Raw genomic sequence first — 19824 nt, 5'->3', positions numbered from 1 at the left:
AAATGGTGTTATCAGTCATAAGGATGAATGTTTTATGAATTTGCATAATAAAACTGACCCGAGTTTATCCTACCCTATTAGACAGTGGTCATTTGTGATTAACTCCCCCTAGTGGTAACCCATCAGATTTTTGAAACAGTTATTACAAAAATGAAGCTTTAAGACTGGATATGGCGTCTAATTATCATTCTTTGTTATTTTCATAATTACAGACAACTATCAATTAACATTGTTTTAATCACTATTTTCTTTGATTCAGGGGGAGTTTATCAGACAGGGATTAGACTAGTCCTAGACTAAAATAAATTTAATAGATGTCCAAACTGAAAACAACTTGCACTGACATATCTTAAAATACATCAGTGTCCGAAAAACTCGAAATTACTCGAAATGCACACAACAAGTAATTTTTAGGTTAGGTTTAGTTTATATTTCCTAATTAAACTAAGACCTTGTCCTGATTTAAGATAATCCCTGTCCAGGAAACCACCCCTTAATGTCTTACTTCACCTTCTTTGACTTTGCGTCAAATACCTTTTTTCTTATAAAAATATACATTTCAATGAGCTTTACCATTCGAAATAATTCCTAACCCATTTTTTACAATATCTAAAACACACTGTTAACAGGTGCACGTTGGCTTAGCTGGCATGCTAGTTTAGCACACCATCAAAACAGGAGAAATAATTGGATTAAAAACATATTTTTGCTTCAAACTCACATTATAACAGAAGTTGAGTTTTTAAAAAACATTTGTGAGCTGATGTGGTTTCAGATCGCAAAATTAAACTTTCTTATGGTATTGTTACAGTTTATTACCATACCCGAAATGACTGGAAGAACACAGATACAACACAATATATAATGTCAATCGTGTTTATTTTCTTCTTGTTTTACCAGATTTTCACACGGTTTGAGTTGTTATAAGTGGCAGAGATTTAGTTATGATACAGGAGGATGCTGTCACACATTGAAAAATACTGCTTTCATGCTAAAATACTTTGTATTATGCTCTTTAAGTATGGCATATTGACAGAGGCTGACACTACTTAAGTGTTTTACTTTCTACATAAAAGTACATTTTCAAGGATCTGTATTTTATCAGCGTTTTTCTTTGGAAAACGTATATACTTATATGACGCGCTGTTAAAAATTTTGCGAGGTGCGCGTCAGGCTACGCAGAGCTACGCACAGGCTACGGATAGCCTACGGCGTAGAACCTACGCACGACTATAAATCTGCCTTAAGTGTATTCGTACCGGACTGTTTCGGTACAGGGCTTTCGGCGCGTGCACATGTGCACCGAACGGCCAAATGCAGTCTTTTGTGTGCAGAACATAGGTTAATTTTCCACACGAACATATTAAGTGGCGGAAGTCTCCGCATTCAGCGCAAGTCTTCTGTCAAACATATAACATAATTCGGCCCGCTGAAAGATTTTTATTTACTTGGTTGTATATTCGTTTGATTATTGATGTAAACATTTACGCTTCGCGTCTAAAAGCACATGTGAAATGCGTGTCAACGCGCTGTTTTGTTCTTTCAAAAGTGCGTGAGAGGTTGCCCGTCTTTTGTTGCTACACAATCATGAGATGCGCTTTCTGTGACACGCGAGAATAACGGGATGCGTGATCGGATTTTTCATCTGCACCTACGTCAATCATATCATTGTCACAATGCGAACAGTTAATCTGGTCGGGACAGAGAAGAGCTGTAAAGTCACAGCTTACATTGGCGACACAAACAAAGATTAGAAGAAACGTGCAAAAGATAAAAGATGGCTATTTATGCAACACACTCATCTCAATGTGAGTGTATAATAAGTATATCATCATGTTGCTTGCTATGCAGTTACACATACAGCAATTATATTATTTTTACACAGAGATGGTACATAACCAATTTAATACTGTGACTTAAAAAAAATCCTAAATAAATCAAAACAGAAAATTTTGTTGGTGGCAAAAATGTAGGCTAATAGTTCATAAATGTATTCAGGACTTGAATTTGTTAGTTTACTGCAAGGTTTTAGTAGAAAAGTTTAAGAGAAGGTTAAGAAAAGACGTACCTACTGTTAATAAAATAATGTAAAAAGTATGTTATTAAGTGGAGAACTTTTCAATAAGGTACGAGAGGCTGTGCTGTATCGTGAATAAGTAACGGCTGCAACCCCTTCAGCCGTTACTTATTCACGATACAGCACTTGCCTCGAGTACCTTATTGCTTTTATAAAACGGTTACCACATAATATTAAAGTAAAAAAAATATTAGTGCAACTTTCATGAAGTTAAATCAATAAAAGCATTCCTTCCGCTAGAAAAAATAGTCCCTGACTGCGAACAACAACATGAAAGCTCAAATAAAAACAACAAACTGTTCTCAGACTTTGTCTCATTAAATGTTTATGTGTTGCTAAGGGTGTTGCTAAGGGCGCAGTGATATTAAATAGACAGTTGGGTGAAGCGGTCATAGCAGTGTTTTATTGTGAATAAAGCACACCTATTGACAAATCAGAATCAAGGATTGGAACTAACCGTTTTATAAATATATATATATATATATATAAAATGCAATTTTCCTTTACAGTACCGAAAATGAACCGAACCGTGGCCTCAAAAACTGAGGTACGCACCGAACCGTGATTTTTGTGTACCGTTACACCCCTAGTAATAAGGTATTAAATTAATTTTAATATGCAATATAAAAGGAATACACACTATGACTCTACTAAAAAATGTTCACTACATTCTAAACCATAAAGTCAATTTTTTATAAGAGCTTCTCAGTGATTTTAGTCCCATCCGAATGCTTCATGTCAGTAATCATTACGGAATGTCAGTAAAGATTACGGCAACTTTTACCATTTCGTCATTTCCTGTAATTTTGGGTATTTTCTTTTCAAATATAGAAGCACTTAAAGAAGCATTCACTTGCGTTCTAGGCGGTGAAACAAGTCAATGTTTTACTGAGATTTCTAATCCCGTGCAAATTGACTATCAGTATACAGACGTCCTGTGGTAAAATTACATTACTCCATCTACCCTCGTAAAACGAATCCCGTCTGAATCATAGACTGTAAGGCCAGAATAAGTCATGTAGAGTAAAAATACACTTACTCTTTGGAGATGACGTAGGAAGTTGAAGACAGGTGGGGTCGCACCATCTCTAAGCCTGACAATCTGACCCATCCTGTCAAAATCATCAGGCTTGAAGTGCTCACTACAGACTCTGTCACAACAAAACCCTCCCGTTTTATAGCAACTTCCTATTGCCTCCTCATGCCTGTATCACTGGGAAACCTTCAAATGTGAAGAAAAAACAGCGAAAGATCATGAGAGAGAGAGAGAGAGTACCAGTTCCTGCTGAACATTGACATAATATTATAAATAATGACGTAAAATAACCAAAATGATTGTTCAATCTTACGGGCATAGTTGCTTTCTTTCCGTTAACTCAGATTGACTCTGGTGCTAGCGTACAGTGAGGAGACCCATCCAATATGGCGTCGACGCTTGATGCGTTCCAGCACGTCATGAGGTGTCTATGTATATAATGTCTATGGTTTTCACTGGACTCTGCTTCAGTGGTTGAACAAATGACAAGAGATACAGTTGTGTTCAAAATTATTCAACCCCCAATGCTGTTAAGGGTTTTAGGGAATTTAGTGTACATTTGTAATTGTATTCAGAATGAAATCCTACAATGACTTCTTAAAGAACCATATGCAACTAAAATGACATCAATTGGTTTTGTAATATAGTAGTAAATGTTTCTTTTGTGAATTCTTCATTGACACAATTATTCAACCCCTTAAAGAACTACCACTCTGAAGAACAGTGCCCGGTTGCATGAAAGTCCTTAAGCTAAGAAATCCCTTAAATATAAGGTTAAGGGTGCCCTTAATAAAAAATGGGTTGCAAGAAAAACCCTTAAGTGAACCTTAAGGATGTCAATAAGTATTTACCCTTAAATGCTAAAGTATTACCTTAAGTTCTGCTATGCGTTGCAACAAAGTCCTTAAGTCCCATTTTCCCTTAAAAACTTAAGGGACCATAACAGGTCCCTTAAGGTCACACGCGATGGCTGATTTTATGGTTATTTAAGAAAATAAAGTACCAGCGCGCATTTCTAACATTCGAAATAATCCCTAGAGAAAAGTGATGCGCATTTATTAGGAGAATAGCGATTTGATCGTCCGTCAATCTAAAGTGTTTCCAGTTTGAATTACTTTCAGGTTTTATACATGCGGCACTTTACAGTCTGTTATTTGCGATGTTTCATTGTACACAAATGCGCCGTCTGTTCAGCTGCGTGCGTTGATTTGTTTACGCTGTGAGATTTTGTAACTATAGAAACCGCTTCTCCGCTGCCGTGTTTTGGCAGAGACTACCGTAAAATACTTAGTATAAACACTTAGGTAAGGGTGACAGTTAAGACCTTTGTTGCAACGCTCTTAAATAAATCCCTTACCTCAGGGATTTTTTCTCCCTCAGGGAAACCCTCACTTGGGGAGTTTCATGCAACCGGGCACAGAGGTTCATTGAAGTGTTTTCAATCAGGTATTGAAAACACCTATGGATGTCAGGGAACAGCAATAAAGCCTAATAAGCACCAATTAGGCAGCTTTAAAATGACTGTGATACTCAACTCCTTCTAAACATTTACTGGTGTGGTTACAAACATGGTAAAGTCAAAAGAATGGTCCAGGAAGACAAGAGAAGAGGTGATTAATCTTCACAGGAAGGGCAATGGCTATAAGAAGATTGCAAAGATGTTAAACATACCAAGAGACACCATAGGAAGCATCATTCGCAAATTCAAGGCAAAGGGCACTGTTGAAACGCTTCCTGGTTGTGGCAGAAAAAAAGATGCTAACTGCGACTGCTGTGCGCTATCTGAAGCGTAGAGTGGAAAAAAGTCCCCGTGTGACTGCTGAGGAACTGAGAAAAGATTTGTCAGATGTGGGTACTGAAGTTTCTGCTCAGACAATACGGCGCACCCTGCGTACTGAAGGCCTCCATGCCAGAACTCCCAGGCGCACCCCCTTGCTGTCTCCAAAGAATAAGAAGAGTCGACTGCAGTATGCCAAAAGTCACGTGGACAAACCACAGAAGTTTTGGGATAGTGTTCTGTGGAAAATTAGAACTGGTTGGGCCCATGGATCAACGCTATGTTTGGAGGAGGAAAAACAAGGCCTATGAAGAAAAGAACACCTTGCCTACTGTGAAGCATGGTGGGGGGTCAATCATGCTTTGGGGCTGTTTTGCTTCTGCAGGTACAGGGAAACTTCAGCGTGTGCAAGGTACCATGAATTCTCTTCAGTACCAGGAGATATTGGATGACAATGTGTTGCAGTCCGTCACAAACCTGAGGCTTGGGAGACGTTGGACCTTTCAACAGGACAATGATCCCAAGCATACCTCCAAATCCACTAGAGCATGGTTGCAGAAAAAAGGCTGGAACATTTTGAAGTGGCCATCGCAGTCACCAGACTTAAATCCGATTGAGAACCTCTGGTGGGACTTAAAGAAAGCAGTTGCAGTGCGCAAGCCTAAGAATGTGACTGAACTGGAGGCTTTTGCCCATGATGAATGGGCGAAGATACCCGTAGATCGCTGCAAGACACTTGTGTCAAGCTATGCTTCACGTTTAAAAGCTGTTTTAACTGTAAAAGGATGTTGTACTAAGTACTAAGATTGAATGTCAATTGGGGGTTGAATAAAACTGAAAAAGATGTGAGCATAGAAAAGACATTTGTGGTTATTTCATTATAAATGTTATGTTATTTTCTTTCTGACCTACACATGCCTCTTTGATGTAATTGTAAGCAGGATGGCTGAATGATCAAAATCAATGTTAAACCGGCCAAAACAATCAATTTCAGTTGGGGTTGAATAATTTTGAACACAACTGTAGGTATATTGATATGATACAGAGTAATGTTTAATGTAAGAACATTCTCACAGCTTCATACATTTGCAAAGTGAAGTTGTCCAGGGAACAGCACACTACCACCTTCGTATCAGAGGAATGGCATTCTGAAAAAAAGATAATAATTATAATAAGAAAAAATACTTCTATATATACTTTATATACTATACATACATACTATATTCTGCCTAAATAGTGTAAATTAGGTCATACAAACACAGCTGAGATTTGATGACTCCTTTACTGACCTGACACAAATTGAGAAAAACATCATCTAACCCAGGGGTGGGCAACAGTTTTAGCCTGAGGGCCACAGTTACTTTGGCAAAGTTAGCGGAGGGCCACACTTGGGAAAACTGCAATTAAACATAGTAACATGATTAAATGGTAAAAATTAATTCAATGCAAATATGTATAAGGCTACTCTACAGTTACTTTGACACCCTATATCAAGGCCTGATATTTATTTTTGCTAGGCCTGTCTGACCTAGGCTACTCTAACATTACAATAACTGGATTAAATTTCAAGGATTAATTTCCTACCCTGCATATTGTTCAACTGTCATTCATACTACAGCAATACACACACACTCAGACGATTTTTTATTACTATTATAATTTCTTTTATATTTTATTTTATATTGACAACCACAGTGTTTCCCACAGGATCTTAAGAGACAGTGGGGTGATGACGTCACACACCGATTAGCATATATGTGACATCATTGCGTAGTGTTGTACTCTTTGATTTGTCACATTATATTGCATTTAAAGGTAGGGTAACAGATTTGATCCTGAAACATTTTTTGTTATGCTGGTTAAAAGTCTCCTTACATCCTGATAGCAATCACTGTGTTAAGTTGTTTAAATGTATTTGTAGAAATTTATGTCATCTGTGAAAGGCGTAGGACCAAAAAATGTTCAACAAATCATAGATTTCGGTCCGAACGGACGTTTCCATTTTTGTCCCTCATACGTAAGCATAATTTGAATGCCCACCGTGCAGCGAGTCCACGCAGACACCATACATCATCGGCGCGTTCACGTGCGCTCACCTCCTGCCTGTAAACAGTAAGAACAGCAAACTTTTCTGCTAAATTGACAACCTACACAGGAGGCACAAAACTAAAGGCATCTTTTATAACAACAACAGCAAAAACTGCCTGGATCAGCAAGAGCAAAACCCCAAATGAACATCGGTAACTTTACTGCTTTACCACGAGATGCAAACAGCTACAGGACGCAAAGGGTCTGAAAGAGGTGTTGCACAGTTTATTTTGGTAAGGTAGGTACGCGATATGTTTGTATTGAGATGGATTCAGATATTCTACTTTGATGAAACATTGTGTTGCTTATGAAATTTGTGTTCGTTTACGGATTAGCGTAACGATTTAGTTACTACGTCTACACAACCGAACGTGTGCTTAAACTAATTCTGATGTAAACCAGTTGTTTGGTTATTTTGGAAGTGTTATTCGACTTTGTACTGCAAAGTTTTCTCACTGCTGAATGAGACATGAGATGTGACCGTCTGATCTGTGCGTGTTTTGGAAGAGGCGTGACTTTGGATGGCGGTTTGACTTGAGGGTGGGATCGGGATTTCATTGCTAGGCGGCTACCGTTAGCATTTTTCAAAATGTGTTACCCTACCTTTAACACAACTGAATGCTATTTTTTTTTACATATTATCTATTCTTTGTCTATAAAATAGTGACTAAACAGGACCCAGTAACAACCCACGACCCAGTAACTCTTTGTTTAATCAAACCAGCTCTTTCTTTAACTGCTGCTAAAACGCAACATCGTCTGAAAAAAATCATCATACATTTACATTGAGGCTGTACTAATGTTGCTCTTCTCATCAGTGTTGTTGTGTTATGAGCGCTTTTTTATTTTAAATACGAGTGGTAGTTTTATTGTATATCGCAGACAATTTGTTGCAAATTCAGAAATATGAGAGAATACACGGTTGCTGTTACGTGCACGGGCATACCGCATCATAGGCAGGGAGAGAGCTCGGACACAGAACTGGTATATGTGGGAAACACTACTGCTATGGTCTACGATTTCAAAGATTGTTCATTATTAATAACCTCGTTTAGATGCTGGTTATGGTTCTACAGTAACATCCTAACAATATGAAGAGAAAAAAGAATTTAAAAAATCCATTCAGTCTATTGGGTGTATGGTAGCAGATAAGTTGACCAATGTAAACTGTCCGGCCGGATAGCTTACATTGGTTAACTGCTCTCATCCAATCCCTGCTACATTTGAAAATCCACCTCGTGCTCGAGTCTCCACCCCATCGCACACCACCCCGCCCCTCTCCTGCCTGCGACATGAAATTTGTGTCAGTGTATGTTAGCTAGCGAAGCAGCAACATCTCACTAATGGAAAAAAAACTAAACGACAGCAGCAAGCATCCCCTGCTTGTCCCTACAGTAAAGGTTGGAAGAAAAAGGAAGTCTGTTGAAGAAAGAGCAGAGGTTAAAAAAATTTGAAAAACGCCGGACTCTAAGTAGAATCAATATATGGTCCGCCATTGACTGTTGGAGGAAGCTTCAGGGAGATTTGGGGTTGAAAACCGACGCCGACACGGCAGACTTTTGTTGAACAGGTACGCATTTATATATACTTTTATTGTGTGAGGTGTTACATAAATATCTTTTTATGAGTACATGCTGTCGTTCGGCATCGGAATGTTAGCCGTTTAGCATCGCATATCACGGGTCAAAGTAATTATATTTACTAAGATTGTGTGAGGTGTTCTATAGTATTATCAATCTGACTACATGCTGATGCTGCTGGTCGGCATCAGAATGTTAGCCGTTTAGCATCGCGTATCACGGGTCAAAAAAATTATATTTACAAAGATTGTGTGAGGTGTTACATAAATATGATATTATCAGTCTGACAACATGCCCATGCTGCCAGTCGGCATTGGAATGTTAGCCGTTTAGCATCGCGTATCACGGGTCAAAGTAATTATATTTATAAAGTCATTTCTTGAAGCTCATGAGGGGAAACGTATGCCAAACGTTGTTGTGAAAGTAAATAACGTCAATTACAATCATAATTGTAATTGTTCATTCCTTCAAGCCTTTATGTGTTTACTGCTCGGTAAATCTGATGTTTACTACCAGTGATCACAGCTTGAATGAGTGACGTTGTTCAGGTCGTTTCCCTGTGGGAGGGATCAGGTAGCACAGAGGGGCGGGATGAGTTTTTTAAAACTTACTAACCGTCTCAGGCTTTCTAGACCGATTTTCAACATCGTAGACTACAGCTTTAAGACATGACTCATGATGATTATGATCAGCCGTCTTCTCTGTTATAACATCCGTGACTGTTGACATTAACGCGAAAAAGAAAGTACAGGAACGTGGAGTTAAAATACTTTTTACTGTTATGTGAGAGAGGCGCGCTGGCGCTGCACGTAAAACAGAGAGGGGAGGGGCGCGCGCTGTTGAGGCGCTGACCGCAACGAGAGAGAGAGAGAGAGAGAGAGCGAGAAGGCATGCTGACCGCTCGCTGCAATGAATTAAGACGTTTTCAATGGTAAAAAAAGTGTAAATGTGAATCATGAAAAATCTATATGGCGGCCAGTGTTGATTCTGTCACTGATAAATATATGGGAAAGATATGGGAAACACTGCAACCATGACAGTTTCATCGAAATTGCGTGTGCATCGCGAGGGCCGGATTGAAGCACTATGCGGGCCGGATCTGGCCCCGGGCCATATATTGCCCATGTATGATCTAACCTTTCTAACACTGACATATTTTACAAGTGCAGTACAAGACCAAAAGCATGAAATGTGCAACAGTTATTCTTGTTAAAAAGTACTGTTTATTAAAATTAGCATATCTCAGACTCGATTCCACCCGTGAATTAAATTAATTTTTACTTTTTTTTGTGGTAAACTATAGCCTAAAATAACTCCGACCGCATCTGCTCTTTGGCCCCATTTCGGTCAGAATCCCCATCATGAGGTCAAATGTACTTCAAGCAACTGTTTCACAAGCTCATCACATCAGAGTTGTGTTTTCCGTTAGATGGATATTAAAAAAGTGCTATCAGATAGATGGTGGACATGGCAATATGCACAATAACCACTGATCTATGACTGGATTGCGCATAGAACGCTTAACGTAACACGGTGAAACGTGAACGTCAGAACCAGCCGCCTCACAAACGACCGGCGTTTGGATCTAATGACGCTCTTCACTCCTCAACTTGGTAGAACAAATTGTAAAATGTATTGTGAAAAAAAACGATGAGAAAAAAAAATGGGAATAGTAAATAAAATTATATTGGACATAAGTTATAAGAATAAATGAAATATTGTTAACAGTCGTGGTGTGCGTAACTAGGCAACCACGTTTTCGTTCACGTTGCATGACGTCATCGAAGTATGTCCCAGAACGTGCATACTCTTTTGCTACACACTCAAAATTATGTACGTTTTCCCCACAAAAACAGTACATACTTTTAGGTCGTAGTATAAGTAGGTGAATTGGGACTCAGCACTTCCATTCAAAATCATGTTTTAAATTCACCCGCTTTACAGCGTATCAGTCACGCAAGATTATTTTTAGGATATGTGTAAATAAACTAACTGTTATTTCTGGTGTTATTTGCAATGTTTATGTTTTAAGCGGGCAGGAAAATGGATTTATAAAAAAATGTTAAGGTGAGTGTGTCTGCTGCGTTCTGTTAATGACACGGGTATAAATAAAGTTTTTTTTGACATTCAGCTACACGGTCAGAGTTATTTTTCTAAATAAGTTTAGGTAACTTGTAAGTTTAGATAACATAAAACCAGCAAATTATTGCATGCACATACGGTACAAAGTATGATTATTTATTTAGATTTCAGAATGAGCACGTTTGTCATTAATATTAAATATGCTGCGGTCTGACTGCTGATCTGATACTGTAATGAAAATGGATGTATAATAACTGATTAAAAACTAAAATGTACAACTTTCAGTAAATAACTATCTACATGCTTAGGACGTTTGTGTTGTAATAAAGTACAGGATAACTTCAGATATAAAAACGAAGACTAGTAAAGTGATGTTTTATTATTAAAATCTGATCGCGTCCATTGATTTAATGGAATGTTTGGGTATAATACCAACATGGCGGCGCGGTGGCTTCACAGTTGTGACGTCATGCGCAATCCAGTCATTTATATAGATCAGTGACAATAACCCCAGGGCACCCAGTATTTTCCACACAAACAACATCCTGAAGGCTATCTCTGTTTTCATATTTTTAATTCATCCATCAATACAGAAAATGCGTTTGATTTTCAGATTTTTCTTTCCAGCATATTGTTATTCTTTTTTACTCAACAAATTATTATTCTTATTATTGGTATACTATGAGTATGATGTTACACTTATGAGTATATTAGCCTCCTTTATACCTGTTAATGTCATTGTAATGCATGTGACTCACGTTTTGTCATCAGACAAGAAATGTCAGAGAGCAGAGGAGTTGACCTTTTATGTGTAATCTCCAGGATTATTGTATAAGGGTGACATCAACATTCACTGCACAAGCTGACACACCATAATAACACTATAACCTCTATGAAAACATGGCATAGGGGATCCACTGACCTCTTACAACCCACACAGAAATGGCACACAGTCCATCATCCTTCCGTAGAACTTCAGTCCTCTTTGACATCAGTCCTGGACAACAACTGGTTTCCTTGAATGAATGAGTTGAATTTTGCAATGAACATATGGAATTCGAATGACAAGAAAATTTTACAGAGCAATTTCTTCGATTGTCAAAATATAAATCTCATTATTCATTTTGACCATATATGCAGTTTTATTCCCTTTTCATTATTAAATGATCATAAATTAATAGACATGCTTTCTAAAATTTGTTTATTATTATTTAACACAAGTATTTATTTTGCCATGCAGCACTTGAAAGTCTCAACTGCATTGTTTCTTATATCTTACACCATATGACATATACTGTAGGTATTGTAAATTATATCATATCATAACAAAAAATTTAAAATATCATCTAAAAATACCACAAACATTGTGTTGTTTGTATAACAGCAAGTGTATGAGTCATTCAGTCTAGACAGTTTTTTTGTACTGTGGCATTTTGTTTTGCCTGAATATGTACTAACAGAGCTGTGTCAAGGTACAGCAATTTTTTATTTATTTCATCAATTATTAATTCATTTTTTCACACAAGTCAGTTTACTTGGCCTGATTTTTGTAAATTAGTAATGTTATATTATTAGGCATATTGATAATTAAATCACCTGTAAACAAAAACAATATGCTAAAATAGTTTAAGTAACTTTCAACCAGAGTCGTATAATAAGAGAGTTAGGACACTCACATAGACGTCCGTTGGAAGAATGGAATGCGGAAGTAACAGCGTGTTATGTAGTGACCCATAGTTCCAAACGCAGCACTGAAGCCCATTCATTTCAATGACACCTGCTGGTAAATCGATGAAATTACTGTTTCTCCCTACATTTTCGGACATTTCATGAATATCGTCAACAGTGATATTTTATGAACTCTCCTGTAGGTAATGATTATCGTTAATAATAACTAGTAAAATTTTTATATTTTAATGAGTTGTGTATAATGTATGAATAATATAGATTTAATGGTTTAATATTTTATTACTGGTGGCCATATCATATCTTTTATATCTATTACGAGTAACACTAGGGGGCAACAGCGAGAAGCTAAATGCCTTATAAGAAAGTCACACTGCTTCACAATGCTGCTATGCGTTTCATTTTGTGTTTGGTAGGTAATATTAGTGATGTATCCTCGAAAATCATGCATAATTATATTAACATTTAATGTCTACTATAAATATAATTAAATATGAATTTAGTGTGTTTCTGTTATGTTTCACTGTTACAAATAACTGCATTGGCTATCTTTTCTGAGATTTTAATATAGTCAAAGTGTAGGAATTATGTTTTTAGCAGATTGATAGCCATTTATATAGCCATATTTTTGCTACAAAAATAAAAGATAAACTGTGTTGCTGTAGTTGTTATACATAACCAGTTATCTTTGGGTCACCATTAACTGTTTATCTTTATTAACTGATTTACTGTATTTCCATCACTCCCTAGTAAAAAAAAACGTTATACACATAGTAAGCATAGTAATAAATTCACATTACAAGATAATATTTAACTAAAATAGCTGAAAACCTATGCAAACAGATTGACCGCCCAGCTTGGTTTGGAACTGTAGAACGTTAAATGAATCACGTGACCGCGTGGCGGCAAGATCAAAGTGTGTTTTTACTTTCTCTTTATATGACTCTGCTTTCAACCATTTCACTGAAATTATAGTTTTTATATTTTTGTAAAGATTTACTTACGTTTACTTAATATTTACTACAATGCAACATGTAAAACAAATAGCTCTTTTCACGGGAGGGTGCTCGCTGCAGAGCCAAATGGGAAGAGCTGGAGCAAATAACTGTATTGACTTGAACTAACATTAACAATAATTAATACTTGCTGAAAAACTATATTGTTGATTGTTTTTTCATGTTAGCTAATACATTTACTAATGTTTACTAATACAACCTTATTGTATTACCAAAATCATCTGATTAATTCAAAAAAATAAATAAATATAAGTAAGATTAGGTTTGTACGTAAATGTGAAAGCATATGCTGTAAAAATGATATTGCAAATTTAAATGGAATATTGACTGTAACTTAGTAGGATAGTTTCAACCTTTATGATAGGCTATGCATAATGAATAAGTCTCCTACTCTTTTCTCTTTTGCAGCCCATCTTCCCAGTAAAGTGGTCTCCTTCACCCACTCACAGGTCAGCTGAATGTTTCTCATCACCGCTGAGTTCTGTGTGCTATATAAGAATTCCAATATTAATTTAATTAATAATGAAGTGCTCCTTATAAACACATTCATAAAACAGGAAAGGTTAATACACAAATTAACAAGTTAAACAAGTCAAGCACTACATAAACCTTCCCTCTACATACATTGATTTCTGGTGTCTGGGTGATCTCCGTGACATCTGACTCAGGTGGTGTGAATTTCATCTGGATATGTTAGTTCCTGGGTGAGGGAGTTGTGAGACTTGACTGTGGGAAGAGACAAACATTAAAATGTTTTTAGGCATGCATTGCTTTATTTGTATATATTGTCTGCATACACAACTGTGTACTGAATTCTTTCTTAATACTCCATCCACTACAGATATTTAAAAAGTTTACAAGTAAGAAGAAGTTCCAATGGCTGGGCGAAATGGTTTGGCAGTTTTCTATAGTAATAAAACAATAATTAATATTGATTATTTACAAGCAGTCGCAGGTAAATAATGGCATAATGCTGCTGGGGTAAAGGTGGTATTGCTGATCCTGGAGGTGGTACTGCTGATGCTGAGAATAGAGGTGGTGATGCTGATGCTGGGGATGAAGGTGGTGCTGCTGGCAATGGAGACTGTCCAGAATCCAGATGCTGGATTTTTACATATTTTAAAATGTGCACTAATACTTTCATGTCTGATTACTGTTGATGTACAGTAACAGCAGTGAAAGTGTAATGATAACCTGCACTTTGGACCACACTTGATGATGATAAAATCTAAAATGTAGAAAGAATAAATTAGCTTAATTGTCTTGTTTACATGTTTTATATAGTGCATCGCATATGAACAGCGTTTGTGATGAATCACCTTGCTCAAGAGCACAACAACATTAAGAGTATTTATACATGTTTTTAACTTGTCATAAGCAGTGTTGGGGGTAACACATTAATAATTTTACTTTTCTGAAGTGAAAGTAACATAAGCATTACTTTCCACGAAAGTAACTAAGTAAAGCAATTAGTTACTTTTTGGGGAGTAACTTAAACCGTAACTAAACCCCTGGTCAAAGCCTGACTCCACCCACTGGCAATATTTGAAAAATGCAAGAAAAGTGGGCAGATCCCTAGGAGATAGAGGGGACGAACTGGTGTGAGGTGAGATCGTAACAAGGGCGTGGTGATCTTGAACCTGCTTACGTCACGAGCAATGTTCCCTCTAATTTTTTTCAGCACTGAGCAAATTCTTTTTTTTCTGAGTGCAGATTTCAGTACTGTGAGCAATTCGCAACCACACGACCTGCTGAAAATGACCACGAGCCTGCGTTGACCATAGGAAATTCAAAGAGATGGCAGTGTAGCGTGTAACTGGGTTTAGTGTATACACACGTATAATGTTCAATGTGGGCCTGTGTATAAATCCGAATACATGTAATTAACACTCTTTTTGAATATACCAGGTACCTGGGTTTAGCAGATTGAACCGTTCAACTCAAGCTGAAAATCAGTTCTCATATACTACAGTGCAAATAAATAAATAAAATACTTGTAAAAGTGTAACACTGTTTCATTTTGTTTGTAATCCAAATTCATGATTCACTTAAATGACTCAGTTGGGTTGAATTCATGAATCAATTGATTCGGTTCAAAGGACCGTTTGTTCCTTTAAATAGTTCAAATAGTTCAGTTCAAATTCAGTGTCCTTTGAAGAAAATCCAAGAAAATACGGAAAATTAAGTTTCAGCGAATTCACGTCCTAGTAGTTGTCTGAAACAAACAAAAAAATATCCTCCTACCAGTTCTGATGAGTTCAAAGCACAGTTCTGGTTGGCTCGCCTTTTTGTATACACCTTCAGTATATACTTAATTGTCTCGCGTGCCCAAGATGGAGCAGGAGAACTTCACAGATGTTCGCAATTCTCAAAAAAAAAACAGCCTTGTAAAAACACAAGGCAGAACAGTAATTAATCTTCAATTCAACAGATTTATCAATAAGCATCATGTAAACATTTCAAATATCAACCTAACTCATGGTTTCAACACTTAATGAACATATTGACACTTAAAATGTTATTTTTTTTAATCACATTTACGTTACTTGACTGTTAACTTTCAAATGTAAATAGCTTCAGCTCGTTCGTTATATACCAACGGCCAATGTAAACAAACTAATAAAACTCATAGTTTGCTGCCAAATTTGCAACACATATGCCATAATGTCAAGTTAATATTTAGAATATAACTCACCAAAGCATACATTTTAACTTCTTATTTAAAAAAAGAAGTTAATTCGCAGTGTTTTGATGCTCTGTGATTCTGCATCTGCCTCCGTTCTAATTCTCTATTTTGCTCTTTCCTCACTCTAGCGACAGCTTTTCCAAGTTATAGCATCACTTCAGGAATCCAATAATTTGTTTTAAATCACTGTTTTGTATCACTTTTTCCTCTTAATAAATATTTTAGTTTCTTGAGATCGCCCCCTGCAGCTGCTCATCTGACTCGCTCTCACTCTGTGCTCGTGCTGGCACCTGTGTGTGAACTGAATGCACTGCTACCATTGGCTCATAAAAGTGTCTGTCACCGTAGCAAGATCAGCGATTGGTTGAAAGTTTCTTCTCCTTCTAGAACACTCGCCTTCTCTCTCTCTTAATTCTTTTACAAATGCAAATGCATCAATGTTTATGTGCGGTCTGAAAAATGTGCGCGGTCTGACAAATCTATTGCGCGGCCACTTTGACTGGCCTGCGCGGCCGCGCGCGTAACACATTACAAGTAATGCACATTATGTAATAATTTTACTTTTCTAAAGTGAAAGTAACATAAGCATTACTTTCCACGAAAGTAACTAAGTAAAGCAATTTAGTAGTATTTAAAGCGTAACTAAACCCCTGGTCAAAGCCTGACTCCACCCACTGGCAATATTTGAAAAATGCAAGAAAAGTGGGCAGATCCCAAGGAGATAGAGGGGACGAACTGGTGTGAGGTGAGATCTTAACAAGGGCGTGGTGATCTTGAATCTGCTTACGTCACGAGTCATTTTTTATACATATCTATGATTTTTTGGACCCAACATCCAATTGGAAAATTCAACTGCAGTAGCCACCGTTTAACCTGAAGAGGGCAGCACTCAGACGTTTTTACACCATATATTGTAGTATTGATTGAAACACTTTATATCCAAATGTCAAACAACTTACTAAAATCAACGGACGGCACTAATAAAGCCCTATTCTTACAGACCATTAACTAAAAAAAAGTTGGTTTAGGGTTTAGTTACGCTTTAATATTGTAATGTATTACGTTTAAAAGTAACTTTCCCCAACACTGCTCATAAGTAATGTAATGCAGAAAAACTATAACAACAATAACTAAAGTGTAGTACAGTTTAATAAATAACACAGGATAATAATAAATAAACAATATGTTTTAGTTTTAAATGCAAGGAAGAAATTACCATGACATGGACAAACAGAAAGGTTCAACAAACATGTTGTTTTTTATACAGAGTATAATTAAAATAGGTAATTTACAGATTATTTACAGTAGGCACAGTGATATTTTTTCAAGCACACTGCGCATCTCTCGAAAGACAGCAGTACCTGTGCAGGCACAACAAATATTTAAATACAATAATTTATTGAAAATACTACGCACCACTTGTGGGGGATGGGGGAATGTCATAGATATGTACAGTAAATGTCGCCTTGGCTACGGCAGTTCATTGAACCAAATTAATCTGAAATTACTTATAAAATATAAGTACACTCAATTGATAAATTATAAGTACACTCAACTTAAAAAATATATCTGGAGTTAGATAAATTAATTGTGTGCATCATAATAAAATTAAGTAAATTCAACATAACATTTTTTTCAGTGAACCTGCGCCTTTCTAGAGAAAAATTGTCGCGTTTTTAAATAAATAAATATATATTACGAGTGTAGGGGCTTCTGTATTTGGCCTGGAAGTCAAGAAACGGGCGCGTTGTTAGTGCTTCTCAAATAGTGGGGCGGGACCCCCAGGGGGGGCTCGAAGCGACACCAGGGGGGGGCGCGCAAGACCCTGGGGAAAAATACTTTTTCAGGAAGTGATTTTTTTGCACTGTCACTTAAAGACATTACACCCCAATCACGCTGATAAGCCGCTTGAGTTTATTATTATTTATTGATTATATGTAATTTAATTTTTCAGTATCAAATGGTCAAAAAATATTATATTTTAAATAAGAATTTTTTTATTTTTTTCAGGCAAATTGATGCATTTTAAATCTTTTCTGTTACAGACTAAAAAACAATGTTAATAAAGTTATTCTTTGCTGTAAGTTGATCGATATGTCTTTTTTTAATATTCTTTTTTCTTGTTTTCTTTAATGTTAATAAGGATACAATGTTTTGCAGATGTGTCATTTTATAGATAAATTGAGTGTGTACCTGGTAATTATCATGTTGTGGGGACCAATTTCTGTGTGTGTGTGTGTGTGTGTGTGTGTGTGTGTGTGTGTGTGTGTGTGTGTGTGTGTGTGTGTGTGTGTGTGTGTGTGTGTGTTTTCTCCTTGTGATGTAAAATAGACCTTCAAATGACACAGATTAGGACTGGAATCTGGAGTCCATTCCTGAGCGACCACATTCAAAATAAGTATATTTTATACTTTTATGTGCTTTGGTGGGCAGAGAGGTTCTGAATTGATATACATCATGCGGTATGCTGACTCATTCTCATTTGGTTATCATGTCATTTTGTTATCATGTGTCTATTTGGAGTCTTCAGGTGCATTTTCTTTGAAAGGACGTCAGCATTTTTTTTTTTAAATAAAAGCTCACAGAAACTACATTTTTTGGAGTAACATTCTTAAATTTGAATCACAACATGGTCAGACATTCAGTTTACCTATATGGTGTCCCCTTGTTTAGCAATTTCATTTCTATTAAAATTAGGTAAAATTAGTTATGACTATTGGGCAACAAAAAGAGTCTAGTTTCAAACAAGACCAGAATTATGAATATAGGCCATAGGCTTTAAGAACTGCAAACATTTTAGTTTGGGTGTGTCGTTTTTCAGAAAATGCTCAACAATAAAAGTGCCAGCTAACAGGTTCATATTTGTTTAACTTACATTAACGCACTCATTGTCATGTATCAGCAATCTTTCTTTCTTGCTTTGACAGCAGGAGAGAAACAGTATATAACTTGCTTAATATTTGTGCATGATTATTAAGAAATGACAATGAACTACCATTGCATGATGGACTGTATGATGGGTGACTGTATATACTGCTAAGATAAAAACTGATAAAAAATAGAACATAAATGATTACTGAAAAGTTGATGATCAGCTTTGTGGTACCAACATTGCCTGGTCATCAGTGATCACATTTACTCTAAAAATGTCTGGGTTGTTTTTTAAACCATATTGGGAAAATATTGGACAGAACCCACCACTGGGTTAAAATTTACTCAATGCTGGGTATTCTGCATAACAACAACAACACAACATTGGGTCATTTTTAACCCAGCACATGTTTTGTCCATTATTTAGGTGCCATTATGGGTTAAAAATAGTGCTGGACAAAGATTAATCTAGTTATTTTTTGCGTTATATGTGTGTGCTGTGCGTAATTATTATGTATATAAATACACACACACACACACACACACACACACACACACACACACACACACACACACACACACACACACACACACACACACACACACACACACACACACACACACACACACACACACACACATTCATGTATTTTTTTGAGAAACATTTACATGTTTATATATATTTATTAATATTTTTATATATTCTACATAAAATGTTTTTAAATATACATAATAATTACACACAACATACACACATACATTACGCAAAAAATAATTAATTATATTGATTAATCTTTGCCCAGCACTAGTTACAAATATTTTTAGAGTGAAAGTTTGGTTTTGTCAACTCAAAACTAATCCTGTAACTTTGAGGAACTTTAACTGTATTATGCCCCAGGTACATACTGTATACAGTAGATTGCAT

This window comes from Misgurnus anguillicaudatus, chromosome 10 (assembly GCF_027580225.2).
Source record: "Misgurnus anguillicaudatus chromosome 10, ASM2758022v2, whole genome shotgun sequence".
Lineage (NCBI taxonomy): Eukaryota > Metazoa > Chordata > Actinopteri > Cypriniformes > Cobitidae > Misgurnus > Misgurnus anguillicaudatus.
This window is presented reverse-complemented; position numbering follows the sequence as displayed.